Consider the following 16414-nt stretch of genomic DNA (forward strand, 5'->3'; position numbering starts at 1 on the left):
CCTAAGTGGAAAAAGAGCCTAGTAAATTCCTTCTAAGGCTTTTGCTTTTTTTTGTTTTACATTTTATCTTGAACCCACTGTAAATTATTTTGCTTTTATTCTGCCCAGCATAGTTCACTCAGCCACACTTCTAACAGAGATGGAGAAGGCGGGCAGGGGGAGCCTGTGTGTCCTCAGCCCTGGTCCCCTCACTCCAGCCCTGGCCTCTCCCTCTAGGACCTCAGGTCGCTCCCCCTTTTCTGCTGCTCCCCCATGCTCTAAGCAACGTGGGAGAGAAAAGCCCCAAGAAAGCACTGCCCTCTAGTGGCCATTGCAGACATGGTAGCTGTGATCTGAACTTAAAACCATCCCTGGGCCTCCCAGGTGGGGCAGAGCTTAAAGACAGCCCTACCAAGCAATGGCCAGCCACTGCAGCACAATCCCCTGTCCGCCACTGTGAAGCTATCTGCAGCCTCTGTAGCACAAGTTCAATCCCCAGCCAGGGATCTACCCGCATGGCACAGCAGACCTCTCCTCTCTCACCCACTGCTCCCCTTAGCAGTGTATTTCAGTAGATCTGCCTGTTCTGCTCCCCACTCTGTCTCTGGTGGATCCTCTGGTAGATCTGCCTGTACCCCAGCTCTTATATGCATAAATAAATGAATCTTTTTTAAAAAATCCCTTAAAGAAAAAACAAAATAACTCGGCAGACCCTCAGGCAGTACGCACCCCAGAGAACTGAAAGCAGGGCTTCTAGCAAGGTCTGTGCACAGCCACGTTCACAGCAGCATGATCCACAGCAGCCAGAAGGAGGACAAGACTCAAATGTCTGTCCCTGCACAGATGTCCCCAAACAGCCGAGTGACATCCCTTTAGAGGGGCTGTATCAGCCTGGAAGGGGAGGGAACCTGCCACGGGCTGCGTGGATGACCCTGGAGGACATTATGCTCATTGATATGCCAGACACAAAAGTGCAGAGACAAAATAGGGCTGTGGGTGCCAGGGCCGGGGGGTGGGGTGTGTAGTGGGGACAGAGTTGCAGTTTGAGAGGACGAGGTGGTTCTGGGAACGGGGGGTGTGGTGGCTCTAAAGGCATTCTGTGGATGCTCTAAAGGCATTCTGAGCTGCACGCTGGAAAACCACTAGAGGGTGCATCTTGCAGTATGTATAGCTCACCGTCAATAAAAGCAAAAAGGCAACACCGGGACAGGGGTCCTCCCTGGAGGTGAGGTAGGATTGTGGAGGGACAAGAGGGGACATGAGGACACAGCATACAGGGAGCCTGCAGGGACCTCAGTCATTGGCCAGTGGGGCAGTGGGTGGGCACGGCGCCAGGCACAGAGGAGGAGGCCCAAGGTGTAGACAGCTGCCCCAGCAGGCTGAGGAGGCGTGGAGCTGGGCAGAGACCTAAAAGGGCTTGCATCCCGGCGGGGTGACCCAGAAGAGAGGCAGGGAGAAGCGGAAGGTCGAAGGGGGAAATAAAAGCCAAGAAAGAGAGACAAAGAGACTGAGAGATAAAGATGAATCAAGACAGAGAGAGAGAGAGAGAGAGACAGAGAGAGAGAGAGAGAGAGAGAGAGAACAGCCCTTTTACCCAGCTCTGCCCTGTGATGCTGCTGGTGCAGGTCTCTGGGGCTCTGCACCCTCTGAGCTATCTTGATCCCCCAAACCCCTCCCGTGGCACCACTCAGCCACACTTAGGGTCTGGACCCCCAGAATATGCAAAGCTAAGCTGTGCTGGTCTCATCTCCGGTTACTGCCCCCCGGCCCCGGCTTCACGGCAGCCACACTGGCCTCCTGTTCCTCAGACATGCCCGTCTCAGCCCTGCCTCCTAATCTCTGTCCATGACTCCTGCACCCAGAATGCCTGCAGCCCAGAGACTCAATTACATGCCTGGATCCTTTGGGCATTCAGGCCTCAGTCCCCACGGCCTTCCCCAACCACCTCCACCCCAGCCACCACTGACGCCCAGTCTCTGTTCCCTTCTTTGCAAGCAGTTGCCAATGTGTGAGATGACCTAGTGGTCGGCCCCGGCTCCTGGTCTGCCTTCCACTCTGCAACATGAGCTCCCCCAGAGCAGGCAGTTGTGTCTTATGAAAACAGTGCCACGTTGGGGAACAGCTCACTGCTTGGGGGTTCTCACCCTGGTTCACAACTGCAGCACAACTCAGGCTCAGGGTGCAGCAATGGGGGTTCTTAACAAAGAGGAAGTGGGGAGAAAGGAAAGCCTTCTAGGCCACAGGTGGCCCAGAGCGTGTCGCAGTGTCCAGTCATCCAAAACAAAGGCTGCTCATGCAAGATGATGCTGTCCCTTTGATGAGAGTCTGGAGCTGGTGGCACACAGTAAGCAGTGGACCTAACTCACAGTGGCGGCTGGAGGTGATCATGGTGGGGGTTTTTTGAGGTGACACCACAACGGCTAATAGCAGCAGTCGAAGGCCAAGCTGGACAGCACCAGACCACAATGCCCAACACCACAGCCCCAGGAGCAGCACCAAAGGATCAGAGGCAGTGCACAGCTCTGAGGGGGCCTGACATGGGTCAGCAGTGTTGGTCAGCACTGTTTAGCAGGTGGTGGCACCTGAGAACAGGCACTAGTGTTGCAGCTCTTTGAGGTACTGGGGTAAGCCAACAGCAAACAGCTCTTTTAGAGACAACAGCACGGGCCAGCATGGGCCCTTTGCTGGCGATGTTATAGGCAGGCCAAGGGCAGGTGCAGCAGTCAGTTCTCTGAGAAGTTCTCTGCAAGGATCTCTGCTGATCTTGAAGTCTGCAGAGGCCTCTGTCCCGACAAATCTTCCAGACAATTCTATCAGCAAAGGTCTTTCCAGGAGTCTGGATAAATCTGAAGGCATCTCATGAATGGGCTCAAGCTGGCTACTCCTCTGGTCTTCAAGCCTGAATGACTTATTTACCACGTCAGCTGTTTGGTGCACTTTGAGTGCCCATCAGATTGGTCTGTTTACAACCCTGAATGGTCTCAACAGCCTTGAACAGCACTGGTAAGAGCTCGAACCTAATTGGTTTGTTAGGAGCTCAAATCTGATTGGTTCATTTACAATCCTGATACTATTCAAAAGTGAAACCCCAGCTACACGTCCACCCGCATTCCACGCTGAGGTCAGGTAAGCTCTGGTGAGAGGTGGACTCAGGAGCGGCAGCTGAGCCGGCTGTGCGGCCCTGAGCCTGGAGCGCTGGAGCTGGGGCTGCAGCTGACAGAGCCGAGCTGCAGGAGCTTGGGATGGGTCTCGGGCTGCTCATGCCCCGGCCTCTCCTTCTCCATGGCTCCTGGCAAGACTGGCTCTTGCACCCACTGGCAGGGGAGTGGGTGGGCAAACCCCGCTGCGGAGGCTGCCTCAGCCAAGCCAAAGGGGCAGCCCCAGAGCCTGCAGCAGGGCCGGGGCCCCGCTTCATTATTCACTCTCAGGAGATCCACACGACAAATCTGGCACTTCTGTGTCTCCTTGTGTCCTGCGTGTCTTGCGTCTGTTTCTGTGGACAGTTCTGGACTCGTCCCTGAGGACAGGTGTGGAGCTCTGCGTCTGCCAGGGCTTGTGACTGAGCATGATTATGACTTTGTGGGGCACGGGCCAGTGGCATGTTTCCACGAGTATCGTCATGGCGCTGAGTCTGCCCTGTGAGTGTGCGTGTGTGCATATGTGTGTGTGTTCGTGTGTGTGCACGTGCACATCCATGGTGTTCAGTGAGCACATGACTTCGTGTCCATTCTCTGTGTCCACACATCACGAATGCTCACCTGTGGCTGTGTGCCCATGAGGAAATGTGTCTGATTTGCCTCTTTGCACACCTGTCTGGATGTGTCCTACAGGTTCATGTTTCTGGGGTGCTCGGGCCTGCATGTGTCTCAGGTGTCCAGGGCTCCCACATGGCTCCTGTGTCAGGGTCCACCATGTGTGTGGTGCACACGCACCTGCATGAAGTGGGTGCTGACAAGCGATTAAGAACCAGCTCCCGGGTGAACAACACCAATTTGTAGCATGTTCTAATTGCTGCGGTATAAATACACTCCCTGTGGGTGATTTCAAAGCACCGGCTTGAGGTCACTGACCGTGGACTTGGGCAGACGCAGCGTGGCGTACACTCAGCTGGACAGCCAGAGCACAAGACCTCCGCGTGGACAGGCTGGTCAGCACATGGAGAAATCTACATAGACAGAAAACGACACATGAAGCCATCACGTAGCCGCTCCACCAAGTAGGTTCACTAGGCAGACGGAACTCAAGGGCACAAACAAATGAAAAAGTACAGCAAAATAATTGGTCAGTGATTCATATCTTTTTTATTTGGTTGTGGGAAAACACGCACAACCTAAAATTTAAACTTTTCAAGTGTACAGATCGGTAGCAGTAAGTACGTGGTGCTGGATTCGAGCAGTTTGCTCGTGTTCTTAAAATAATTGATTTAACTGTGAGTGTGCAGAGCTGTCGTGAACGTGCGCCGTTAGAGGCTCGCGCTCAACAACCAGCTCGCAGAATTCCTGAGCATTCAGCAAGTGGGCTCCCGCGAGCTGGGCCAGCTGGCTGCCCCGGCTCTGCCCCCTCGCCCGCCTCGGAGCCTGGCCGTGTGCGCCCGTGTCTGCGTCTTTCCACGCGCGACTACGCCTCGTGCCTGCGCACCCACCTGCCTGGGCGCAGAGGACCTGGCGGCCCCCACCCCACCTCCGTGACGTCCTGACTCAGTGTCCGCCCGCCGTGTGCGAGGGCCGTGTCTCCGTGTGAACCCATGTGCCCGAGCAGAGACCCCGGGTTGGGTGCAAGTCAGTCGTGACGGGTACATTCACACCACGGATCTGCAGAGCCACAGCAGCGCCCTCCCTCCCCTCCCCCCTCCCCACCCCACCCCACCCCTCCCCCTCCTTCCCCACCCCTCCCCACCCCTCCTCCGCCCCCCCGCCCTCCCCCTCCCTCCTTCCCCTTTCCCCATCTCTCCCTCCTCCTCCCCTCCCTCCTTCCCCTTTTCCCTCACCTCCCCCCTCCTCCTCCTCCCCTACTGTTCTCCCCCCTCCCTCCTCCCCTACTCTTCCTCTCCCCCCTCCTCCCCCACCCTTCCTCTCCCCCCTCCTTTTCTCGCCAGAGAGGGCCTTGCTCGGTACTCACCAGCACACCACAGGGGTCCAGTGCCTCTGTATGACCACGTGCGTCTGTCCCCCGGCGCACATGTGCCAGGTGTGCCTGATGCCCGTGACCTTGTGCCCGAGCATCTCCGCCCGTGGACCCATGTGTCAGGTAAGACCCAGACACCCATTTCTCTTCAGCAGTTGGTTCTGCAGGAAGCAGTTGGGGTGGGGTTCTGAGGTCCCTCCCTTCCCCACCCCACCCCAGCTCCGCTAGACACCTGTGTGCCCACGGCGGGGCCTGGGGGAGGGCGCCTGCTGCCAGAGCCCAGTCCATGAGGCGCTCAGACCCTGCGGCGGCCCCAGCCCGGGACGGAGGGGCCGAGCTGGTGGGCGGGCAGTCAGGGAAGAGGAAGTCAGGGCAGTGTTGGGTCACCCTGCTGTTACCCCAGCTCCAGTGTGCTGATGGCCCCCTGAGCTAACTAGAAGCTCCAGCCATGGGGTGGAGAGGCTGCGGGCGCTGGTAGCTGGCTGGATACCACCACACCGAGGACAAGGCTGCACCCGGTGAGTGACCCCCGGGGAGCAGAGGGGCCCATGGACAGGGTGGCAGCGGGGGCTGGGGCTGCCCGGCGGGCAGAGACCACCCACAGTTTCCCTCCTCCTGAGCAGTAGGAGAGGCTGCAGACTCCACTGGTCTGCAGAGGCCTGTGGTTCTAAGAGGCCGCCCCAGGGGCTGGGGGCCCGGGGGTGACAAGGAGAGACAGGAGGAGGGGGCACCTTGTCTGTCAGACTGCATGGGGGGCAGGGGCCAGTGGGGGGAAGGCTTAGGAGCCCTTGACAGTCATCAGGTATGCTTTGCTTCTCAAACTGGAGATCCCAGGGGCCCCCCAGGCCTCCCCAATACAGAATCTGAAGGGTGGGGCAGGGGAGTCTGACTTTCAAAGCCAATGCCCACTTCAGGCTGCGGGCTGAGAGCCAGCCCCAGGGAGCGCCTCTCCGGCCTTCTGTGTCCATCCAAGGAGGGGGACCCCCCCACACGGCCGGCCCTCAGCCCGGGCCCTCCTAGGGGGAGGGGCTTCCCTGCCTCCCACCACGGCCAACCTCTGGGAACCTCATGCATTGGCGCCTGGGGTGGGGTGAGGTACAGGAAGACTGCGGTTTGCAGTCTGTTGCTTCGTCCCAGCCCCCAGCGCCACGTGACTGAGGCAGACACAGACACTCTGGGGTCTGGGAGGGTGGAGTGGGCAATGCGGCCTGGGAAGATGGAGATGGGGAAATAGGCCGGGGCCCCCAGGGAAGCCCACCCTCAGGCGATCCCCGTGACGTTCGGCCGGCCCCTCCATCCAAAGTTCCGAGGAAAGGGCCAGGACAAGGGAGCGTTGCCCCTGCCAGCAGGAACCTCTGACTCCCCTCTGTGACCCCCCACCTGGGAGAGCTGCCTGGCAGAGGCCACGCTTCACCCTGCAGTGCCAGCGGGCGGTCACCTGCAAGTGCGTAGGTGTGCTTGGTCTGGGCCTCTCTCCAGGAGCTCCCCTGGCTCCTGCCCGCGGCACAGGTGCTCGTGGCTGCAGCAGATAGAGCGGCTGGTTGGTCAGCTGCCAGCTGTGTGTCCAGACCCAGCCCCTGCCTCTGTGTGCCGCGGGGCAAGCAACTTGACCGTCCTGGCCTCCTGTTCACCCGTCCATAAAGCGGTATCGTAGGCCTTACATGTAAAACGTTAGCTCAGTTCTCGACACACAGTAGGCACTCAGAAAACATAGTCAGCCTTGCCTGTCCCCTTCCTGTGTCAAAGCCTTGCTCCCCAAGCTGTCTCCTTCCCTGCACCGTGTGTGTCTTTGGAAATTCTCTGTCAAGTAAGCAGGGCGCGTTCTCAGAAGAGTGCTCAGCGGAGATGCAGCCGCCCCTGGGGCCCTGTGTGAAGTTGGTCTTTCCTCAAGTGGGTGGGTTTGAGCAGCACAGAGGCTCAGGACACAGCGGTGGGGCTCTTGCCCAAGACCCCGCAGTCCTCAAGTGGACTCAAGGGGAGAGACTGCGGGGGGCAGGGGAGAACTCACAGGGTGATGTGACGGGTCAGGTTAAGGCAAAGTACATACAGATGGAATTGGAGGATGGGGAACAAGTCCTGGGGACCCTTTGGTGGATCTAGGGGGCCAAAGGGGAGTCTGGGACAAGGTGCTAATTTCAGTTTGAGTGATGAGGTGCAAATCGGGGTGGGTGGGGTTCATTGATTTGAGGGAAGTCTGAGGTGTTTGTTACTTAACCTCCCATCTGTGCCATGGCGTGAAGACCCTCCACCATCACCCCTCCCTGGTGTGGTTGTGATGACCCTAGGAGCTGTTGACATCAAATGTTTGGACCAGTGCCTGGCACGCTAGTTCTCATCAGTACTAGGTTGTGCTGCAGCCACTTACTTCACTCCTGGCCTTTAGCTTGGCGTGACCCACACCTGACCTCCCAGTTGGCATCCTTTCCATTGCTCAGGTCTTGCCGGCACCCAGACCTGCCCACCTGGACTCCAGGCCCTCACATTCTTCCAAAATCTTGCCTCTCCCCACAAAGAAGTAGAGTCCCTTCCCCCTGGACCTGGGTCAACCTTCATAATCTCTTCAACTACTAAAGGCTGACAGAAGGGAAGCTAGATCTTAAAAGACAAGGTGCCTGGATATTTGCTCCCTCTTAGGACATAAACTTTTGGGGCCTCCCTGGTGGCCAAGGGGTTAAGTCTCAGTGCTATCACCGCCACAGCCTGAGTTCAATCCCCGGCCAGGGAGCTGACCCACATGTTGCCACAGACTTCTGTCTCCCTGCTCCTCCCCTCAACAGTGTATTTCAGTAGATCTGCCTGTTCTGCCCCCCATTCTGTCTCTGGTGAGTCCTCTAACCCCCCACGCCTCTGGCCTGCACCCCAGTTCTACACATGCACCAAAAAAAATACCCTTTGAGCCCTGAGCCTCAGGTGAGAAGTTGCACCTCCCTGAGGGCTCTGTCTGGGAGAGAAAAGACCATGTAGAGATGCCCAAGGAACCCCCATTGTTTGAGTCTCCCCAGCCAGTGGGCAAAGATCCCTTCCAGATGATCCAGCCCCACCCGTGTCTGATTAGACTCTTACGAGAACCCCAAGCAAAGCCCCGAGTCACGCCACTTCTGAATTCCTATTATGCAGAAATCTTGAGAAGCAGTAAATGATTGTTTCTTTAATTTGCTACACTTAGAGATGATCTGTTATGCAGCAACAGAAAACCAGAGCACCCTGCCTTGCCCCACATTGTGCTCCAAAACTTAGTCGCTCACAATGATGGCCACTGGCTTAGCACATGATGTCTTGGGTCAAGTGAACGGTTCTTCGAGTCTTGGCCAACCGCCCACACACGCCACATACACACCCATACACACCCCACACAGAGGTGAATGCCAGGATTTCAACAACCATGAAGTTGTACTATTTGGCCATAATAGAAGAAGGAAGCCATGCTACTTGCATCCACACGGTGGACTTGAGGGCGTCGTGCTAGTGACGGAAGTCAGCAGGGAAAGACAAACACGCCGCCATGATGCTTGTGCATGGAATCTAAAATAAACAACACATGCATGGAACAGAGATCGGATTTGTGGGGACCAGTGAGGGGCAGGAGGGGAATGAAGGAAGGGGGCCAAAAGGGAGACACTTCCGGTGACCAGATGAGTAAGGGCTCAGGGTGTGACGTGTGCAGCACAAGGATCATGGGAGCTCGGCTGTTCAGTGTATTTGAAAACTGTTCAGAGAGCAAATCCCGAGAGTTCTCATCAGGAGGAAAATCCTTTTATTCCCGTGTCTCTGTGTGTGTGTGTGAGTGTGTGTGAGTGTGAGTGTGTGCATGCGTGTGTGTGTGTGATGGATCTTAATCCCTCTTTCTTTCCTAATCACTTCATAGCATGTGTAACTCAATTCATTGTGCTCTTTACCTCAACACTTGCACACTCACAGACCTGAACATACACCTACATACCATCAAAACAGACCATGGTACACACACAACACACTCAGACACCCACACGCCCAGGCTCACCCCAGAACCCAGCCTATACTTGTTTCCCGAGGACCCCCAATGTCAGGGCCCCTCATACTGCTCTCGCTAACGCCTTCTGAGATGTCTTTGTTCTTGGGGTGAGAGGCCTGCAGGGCTGGGGGGTGGGTGGGGTGCTAAGGACTTGGCCTGTTCCCTGGCTAGAGGCCCCAGGTCCCCCAGAAAGAACCCCCCCCATCCCATGTCCCAGCCAGAGCTCCCCTCAGCTGATGGTCTGGCAGGCCCCTGGGCGTCAGTCCCCGCCCTCCTGCTCAGAGGCCGGGCTGGCTCCAGCTCCAGCTCCCCGGCGGGATCCCAGCCCAGCTCAGCTCACTCCACTCTCCCGCGGCCCCCATGGCTAACTCTGCGCTCAATCACTCCTGGCCGGCCCTCTCCAAGCTGTGGCTGAAGCGGTGGGCCTTCAAGAGAGGTAAGGGGACAGCCGCCAGCCGGGGCGCCCTCCCTGCAGGCCTGGGGGCTGCCACTGGGCTGACCTTGCCACCAACAGCCTGAAGGGACTCCGACTGCACCAGACCCAAACTCCATGACCCCTGCTCCCCTGGGCCCCGCGGAACATCGCAGGCTGTGGGGTCCCTCTTGTGTCAGAGAAAACGCCTCCCCCGGCCTGGCCAGGAACTTGTCTCAGGAGGTAAACTGCAGGAGAAGCTGCTCCATACGCCCTCCCCTGGGGGCCCCCTGGGCGCCTCCTGGGGTTGCTGGGGTCAGCAAAAGGGGGAGTGAGTTTGAGACCCCCAGGGGCTCTGCTGATAGACCCTCAAACATATACACTTGGCCAGCACCCCCCAACCTAAGTCCTGAGGCCTTGTTTGACTTCCGAGGGCGAGGAGGCCCTTAGGTTAAGTCTCCCAAGGTCTGAGTTTGCAAAAAGACACTTCTTCAACCTCAGGAGTTTAGTTCTTGAAGATAACCAGATGCTGTCTGGGGTCGTGGCATGTGGGGGGCATGTGATAGCAGCCTCCTGGACGTCCTAACTCCCTTGCCCCCTGACTTTACAGGACCCCAGTCGGACCGGCCCCTCTGGCCAGCCCTCACAAGCCCCGGCCACCACCGCTGTGTGAGCCAAGTGCTCACTCAGCGCAGCAGTGAGTGTTCACGTGGGAGGGGGCTCAGGTGCGCCCCATCCTCACCCCAGACCCCCATTGAGTGTCTGTTGTGTACCAGGCACCACCCTGGGTTGGGAGGAGGTGGGAATGCCAGGGGTCTGGAGGCAGAGCTGAGAGAGGGTGGCCTGGGACCAGGTGCCGAAGAAGCGTAGCCGTGATGTTGGAAGCTTTGCCGGGTGTGAGCCCTTGCGACGCGGGGCTCAGAGAAGCTGAGTGACTTGCTCAGGACACACAGCAAGTGCACACGGGAGGAACCAGGGCTTGAAAGCGTCTCTGTTCCTAGACTGCTTCTGTGGTATGTTCTGAGCAGTGAGCCCAGCGCCAGAGGGGAGAGCGGAGGCCTGGGGCGGCCTCTGAATCCCGTGCACAGTGAGGTGCGAGGATTAGTGCCTCAGCCACAGCCACCACGGCCACCACGGCCACCACGGCTCCGTGGCCTGGGTCCCTGTGAATGTTGCTCGTGCCAGCCCGGCCCACCCCCTCTCCCTGCCCAGGCAGGCTGGCAGGTGGAAGTGAGCTGTGGGCATGTGGCCACTCTCACACCGTTGTGGCTGGTGCTGGGGGTGCTGGTGGCAAAGCTGCTGGGACCCACCCCCACATCTGGCTCTTCTCCTCCTTGCTGCCTGCTTGTTTTGTTCCAACGTTTCCCTGAGTCATAGATGCTGCTCGGCTTCAGGATGGGCAGCCAGAGACACAGACATAACAAGGGCAGCAGAGCAGCCCCCGGTCAGCCCAGGAGGGTAGGGGAAGCAGAGCTGGCGCTGGCACCGCACCCAGCTACCTTGAAGCAAATGGAGCTGAACCCAAAGGCAAAGCTCCCCAAGGCTACTATTTTCAAGAACAGCTTCATTGTTACTAAATGATAACACACACCTCCAAAGTGCCCATTTCAAGCCCAGGACTCCATAGTTTTTAGTGTGTTCCAGCAACATTCAGTGCGTTTGCAAGGTGAACCTGTTCTGCATTCCTTACCTACCACCTCACACCACCCCCCACTCCTCCCCAGCCTTGGGCTGTCCTTATCTATTTTTGTCTGTCCCTGCACACTCACCTATTCTGGACAACTCAGACTGGGTCACATAACACGTGATCATTGCTGACCATAAGGTTTGCAAGGTCCATCTGTGCCACGGCAGGTGTCAGGACATCCTTGCTTTGTCAGGGCTAAATAATATTCCACTGCCCAGATGGGGCACATTCTGTGTGTCCCTCATCTGTCAATAGCTACTTGGGTTGTCTCCACCTCTTGGCTGTTGTGACTCGTGCTTCCTTGAGCGCCCCTAGACAGCATCGATGTGCATGTACGTTTGCATTTCTCTTGGGCAGCTACCTAGGAGTGGAAAGCCTGGCTCACATGCTAACTCTATACTCAACCTTTAGAGGAACTGTCACACTGTTTTCCAAACTCCTTCATTTTTTTTTCCTGCACACATTTGCATATGAGACAGCTTTTCATTCTACTGTTTATATAATGTGTTTCCTCCAGACTTGGTTATTTTCTGCTGTTCTTATTTCCTCCCGAAAACCCCAGTATTCCTTTTCTTAAAAAGGCTCTCCCAAATTGCATAAGCTTCAGGACCCAGAAACTTGGAACCATGTTTGTACATGATGTACTTGAGAAGAGGGAACATATTGGGTGCAGCCTACTCTACCCCCTTTCTCTCTGCTTACCCCTCATGGGGTAGAGAGGGGAATCAGCGCCCCCTTCCCACCTCCTAGTAACAATGACGATAGGGGTGGTGGCTGCAAAATACATGACCCAACCCGCAGTCTCTGGAGAGTAAAGCGGATGCTGTCAATAACTACCACAGCTCTGCAGCATGGACCCAGGGCCCCCCAACCTGGAGCCCAAGCTATAGCATGAAAAGGGACTTGACCCTGCACCCTCAAAGGTGTCCTCCATCCCAGTGCCCCCACCCATCTCTGCCAGGCCTCAGGCAGCTGCTGCTCTTGCTGCAAACTTGCTGGCTGGTCCGTCCAGCATGTCCTGCCATTGGCCGGCTTTCTTCCACCTTCAACCACCTCCTCTAGCCTCTCCCCTCACCTCCCTGGTTCCAGCAGCTTGGCCCCGACTGTGGTTGGAGGGAGGATGCAGGGTGCAGGGTGTCTAGATGTCCACATAATGCCGTCAAATGAAATTCATGCTCAGGAGAGTTACAGGGGCTGAAGAAAAGTTGTGTGTGGTGGGGGGGAGGTTCTGGAGACAGTGTGGTGAGGGCTCCATGCTGGGGCCTGAGGGCAGGAATGCAAGGGGGATGGTGTCAGGTGGCCAGGGCAAGGGCAAGGTACAGAACGAAGAGCCTCAGCGGCTGGGTCAACAGATCTGTCCTTCTTGCATGGAGGGATTCTGCAGGGTAGGCGTGACGTGGTCCAGCTGAGCGGCAGAGGGCAGGGAGGGAGGGAATGAGGCTCCCCTCCTCCCACAGCAAGGGGCTCTGCCCCAAACCCAAGTCCAGCTGCAGCGCCCTTATGACCTGGAGGGCACCACAGGGGCCAAGCCTGGCCAAGCCCCCCAGGAGAGTGAAGGACACACCCTGGGACCCTCCATCCCCCCCAAATCCCTGGAAGGTGCCGTTGCCCTTCCACCTTCTGGAAGAGGAAGCCGAGTCTCCCAGACGTGCGGCCGTCAGGGCCAGGTCCAGGCAAGGTGGACCCAAAGCCCTTGATGTCTCCTCTATGGCATGGGGCCGGACACGAAGTCACTCAGGCAGGGGCAGCCTGGGGTTCCACCTTCCAAATGGCGGACCGTGGCCACCGCACTGGCTCTTAAGCACCCAAGCTGTGCAGTGAGGGCTGTTCCGCTAGGGCAAGCGCAACACCCCAATTCCAGCTGGTGAGCCAGCTTTAGCCGGTGGGAGCTGGAGGCCAAGGGGCGTGGGGGGAATTCCAAGGGGGTTGTCAGGCTCAGCAGGAGGCCGTCGCCACTGAGCAGCAATGTCTGTCCCCAGATGACCAGCGTGGCCTTAACTGTCATCAAGCTCACCCGCCCCTCTTAACCCACTTTATCAATGAAAAACCCAAGTCCGGGGAGTAGTGGCTGGTGCAGGACTCAGATGCTGCCTGCGGGCTCTCCCCCCAGGCCCCCCTGCACCCCACTCAGCCTTGTCCACCCCTTCTCTGCAGGCTCGGAGACTAAGCCATGCCTTCACGCCTTTGACTCTGCGGCCGCCTCATCGGCCACCAGGAGCAGCAGCGGACTCTGGGGGGCTGAGCGCCCCGACCTCTTCTCCACCATGGGGGATGAGCAGGCAGGTGTCTGGCGGGGAAGGGTGGGGGCTGGTGACGCCAGGGCTGCTGTCGCTCTGCTCGGTGCCCGCGGTTTATCGGGCACTTTATCTCAGGAAAGCCTCGTTAGCAAAGTTGTCATCACATCACTTTATAGATGAGGACACTGGACTCTTTTCTGAATGAGAGGAGGGCGGGAAGGGGAGAGCGAGGGAGGGAGGAAAGGCTGGATGGACGGACGGATGGATGGATGGACGGACGGACGGACGGACGGATGGATGGAAGGAAGGACAGAAGACATGGACAGAAGGAAGCTTCGCAGATGGGGCAGGGAGACACATGAAAGAAATGGCTGGACAGAAGGAAGGAGGGAGGGAGGCAGGGAAGTCAGCCTTGTGATTTTGGATTTGCTCTCATCGACTGCCTCTCACTAGAGACGTGTGTTAAAATAGATGTTCCCTGAAATAACGCAGCGTTCCCAGAGTGCTTTGAGACTGCGATTACCCTTCACTCTGCTGTCCACCTGTGCGAAGGCTACTGAACCACTTATTGTGGCAGACTAATGAAACTCATTACACACATTCTATGTCAGAATAAATCGAACTAAATCTGAAGTATTTGCAGAATGTCCTAAAATCACAGGACTTTAAGGGCCGATGATATCCAAGCCAGAGATTTACTGTGATTAGCTGGGAGGAGCAATTCTAACAACAAATAGCAGCCTGGCTTCTTCACACTTGCTGCTTTCAAGCAAGTCCCCCCAGAGCTGGAGGGAGGAATCCTCCTGGCGTGGTCACCACGCTGGACATGCACCGACCCCTTTTAAGATGACGGCTTCACATCATGTTGATTAACCCAGCAATGCCTATACTTCCTGGACAGGAAAGTTCCAGAAACTTAAGAGAAAATTCTGAAAACCCAAGGAGCACATGGTGCTGAATACTCTTTGCTAAAGCCACAATGTCATTGTCCTAGTCAAAATAGGATTATGAAGCAATGATTTAAAAACCTTCTTTTATTAACAACCTCAAACTGAAATTGGACTAAAAGTTTATTTTCTATCAAAAAAAAAGAGTCAGCCCAAGCACAGGGCAGGGCCAGGTAAGGGAAGAGAGGGCTGGGAGTCAAGCGCTGTCTCCTCATGGGCCCCTGGACCTCTTGTAGGTCCAGTGGGGTGCAGGCAGCAGGCAGAGGAGCTGGGGATGGAGAAGTTGGGAGCCCTGGAGAAGCAGGGAGCCCCCCAGCATGTGCAAGGCTCCGCCCCCCACCACCAAGCCCCTGCCTTCCTGTCATCATCGGCCACTTGGCCGACAGAGCTGGGGGCAGTGGAGAACGTGACCCCTGCCCCTCCCTTCACCCTCCACCACCTAGCCTGTGACCCCTGCACCTGGAGCAGGTCACCCAGTGGCTCCTCGGGTGCACTGCCCAGCTCAGGCCCCATGCTCCAGACCCCGCTCATTTGAGGCCCCTTAAGTGTTCTCCTGGACTCCACCCCAGCTTGGCTCTGCATGTCAAATGATCTGTCAGAAAGCACGGTGCGGCCCCCCAGCCTCACTACCACCACTGTGTGCAACTTGGAGACCAGATCCCTGCATGGCCCCAGCAGGCTGCCCTCTTCTCTGCATCCCCCACCTCTCCACTTCCCCCTATCCCCCCATCTACCTACAGATGTGACAGGCACCCTGAGTGCTCAAGACAAAGGCTTCTGCATGTTCTGTTCTTTCACTGCCTGGAAGGCCTTCACCCTTGGCTTCAACCCAGCCAACTCCTACTCATTCCTCAAGGCTTCACTCTCTGTCACTTCCTCCAGGAAGCCCACCCCCTGCGATTTTTATTTTATTTTATTTTACATTTATAGGACTTTTTTAATTGAAAGTCAATGAACTGGTAAGATAGAGATCATTTTATTTGAAAGACAAGAAACTTGACCAAATATGGCCAAGTCAAGAAATACGGCCAAGTCACATGGAGAACAGTGTATGTGCTTAGAAATGGGCTTTTTTTGTTGTTCTGTTTCTTGATTTGGGCTGTGGAAGCTGACTAATGATTGTCTAACTTTTCCTAAGTGAAAGTAGGTTTTTCACTCCAAAGATTACCTTTGCTCCTGTACTTTTTCTTTTTAAAGATCATTTATTTATGCATATGAGAACTGGGATACAGGCCAGAGGTGTGGGAGTGTGAGTGGACTCACCAGAGACAGAGTGAGGAGCAGAATAGGTGGTTCTACTGGAATACACTGCTGAGGGGAGCAGCGGGGAGACAGGAGAGGTCTGCCACGCCATGTGGGTAGATCCCTGGCCGGGGATGGAACTCGTGCTACAGTAGCTGCGGATAGCTTCATAGTGCTGATGCTTAACCCCTTGGCCACCAGGGAGGCCTCTGCTCCTATACTTTTTTTTTTAATAGAGGCATGTTTTATTTATTTATTTGTTTGTTTGTTTGTTTGTTTATACAAGCACTGGGTACAGTCAGAAGCATGGGAGAGTGAGAGAATTCACCAGAGCCAGAGCGGGGAGCAGAGCAGGCAGAAGGACCGAAGGACACTGCTGAGGGGAGCAGCGGGCGGCAGGAGAGGTCTGCGCGCCATGTGGGACCCTCCTCTGGTGGCCGGGGAGCAGCCGGGGATCGAACCAGCACCGCAGAGGCCACGGGCAGCTTCGCAACCCAGAGCTCAACCGCTGTGCCACTGGGGAGGCCCTGCTCCTATACTTTTTAAAAAGAGAATTCAGTGAGGAAAATTCCAAGCCAGAATTCCTGTCCCTTGAGACAGGGTGAGCTGTGACCCCGCAGTTCTCTCCAGTCCCCTCCTTGGCTCATCCAATCATTGCCTATCTTAATTATAATTGTGGAGTCTCCATCAGTCTTCTCCAATTAGCCCCACAGGGCAGGGACTGACTCTGTCTGGGGCAGTCATAGCATGTTTGGAGGAAGACCCCAGCTCCTGAAATATAAGAATCTGAAATAG

This window comes from Talpa occidentalis, unplaced genomic scaffold (genome assembly GCF_014898055.3).
Source record: "Talpa occidentalis isolate TD23 unplaced genomic scaffold, MPIMG_talOcc4v2.1 talOcc4.12, whole genome shotgun sequence".
In the NCBI taxonomy this organism is placed as follows: Eukaryota; Metazoa; Chordata; class Mammalia; order Eulipotyphla; family Talpidae; genus Talpa; species Talpa occidentalis.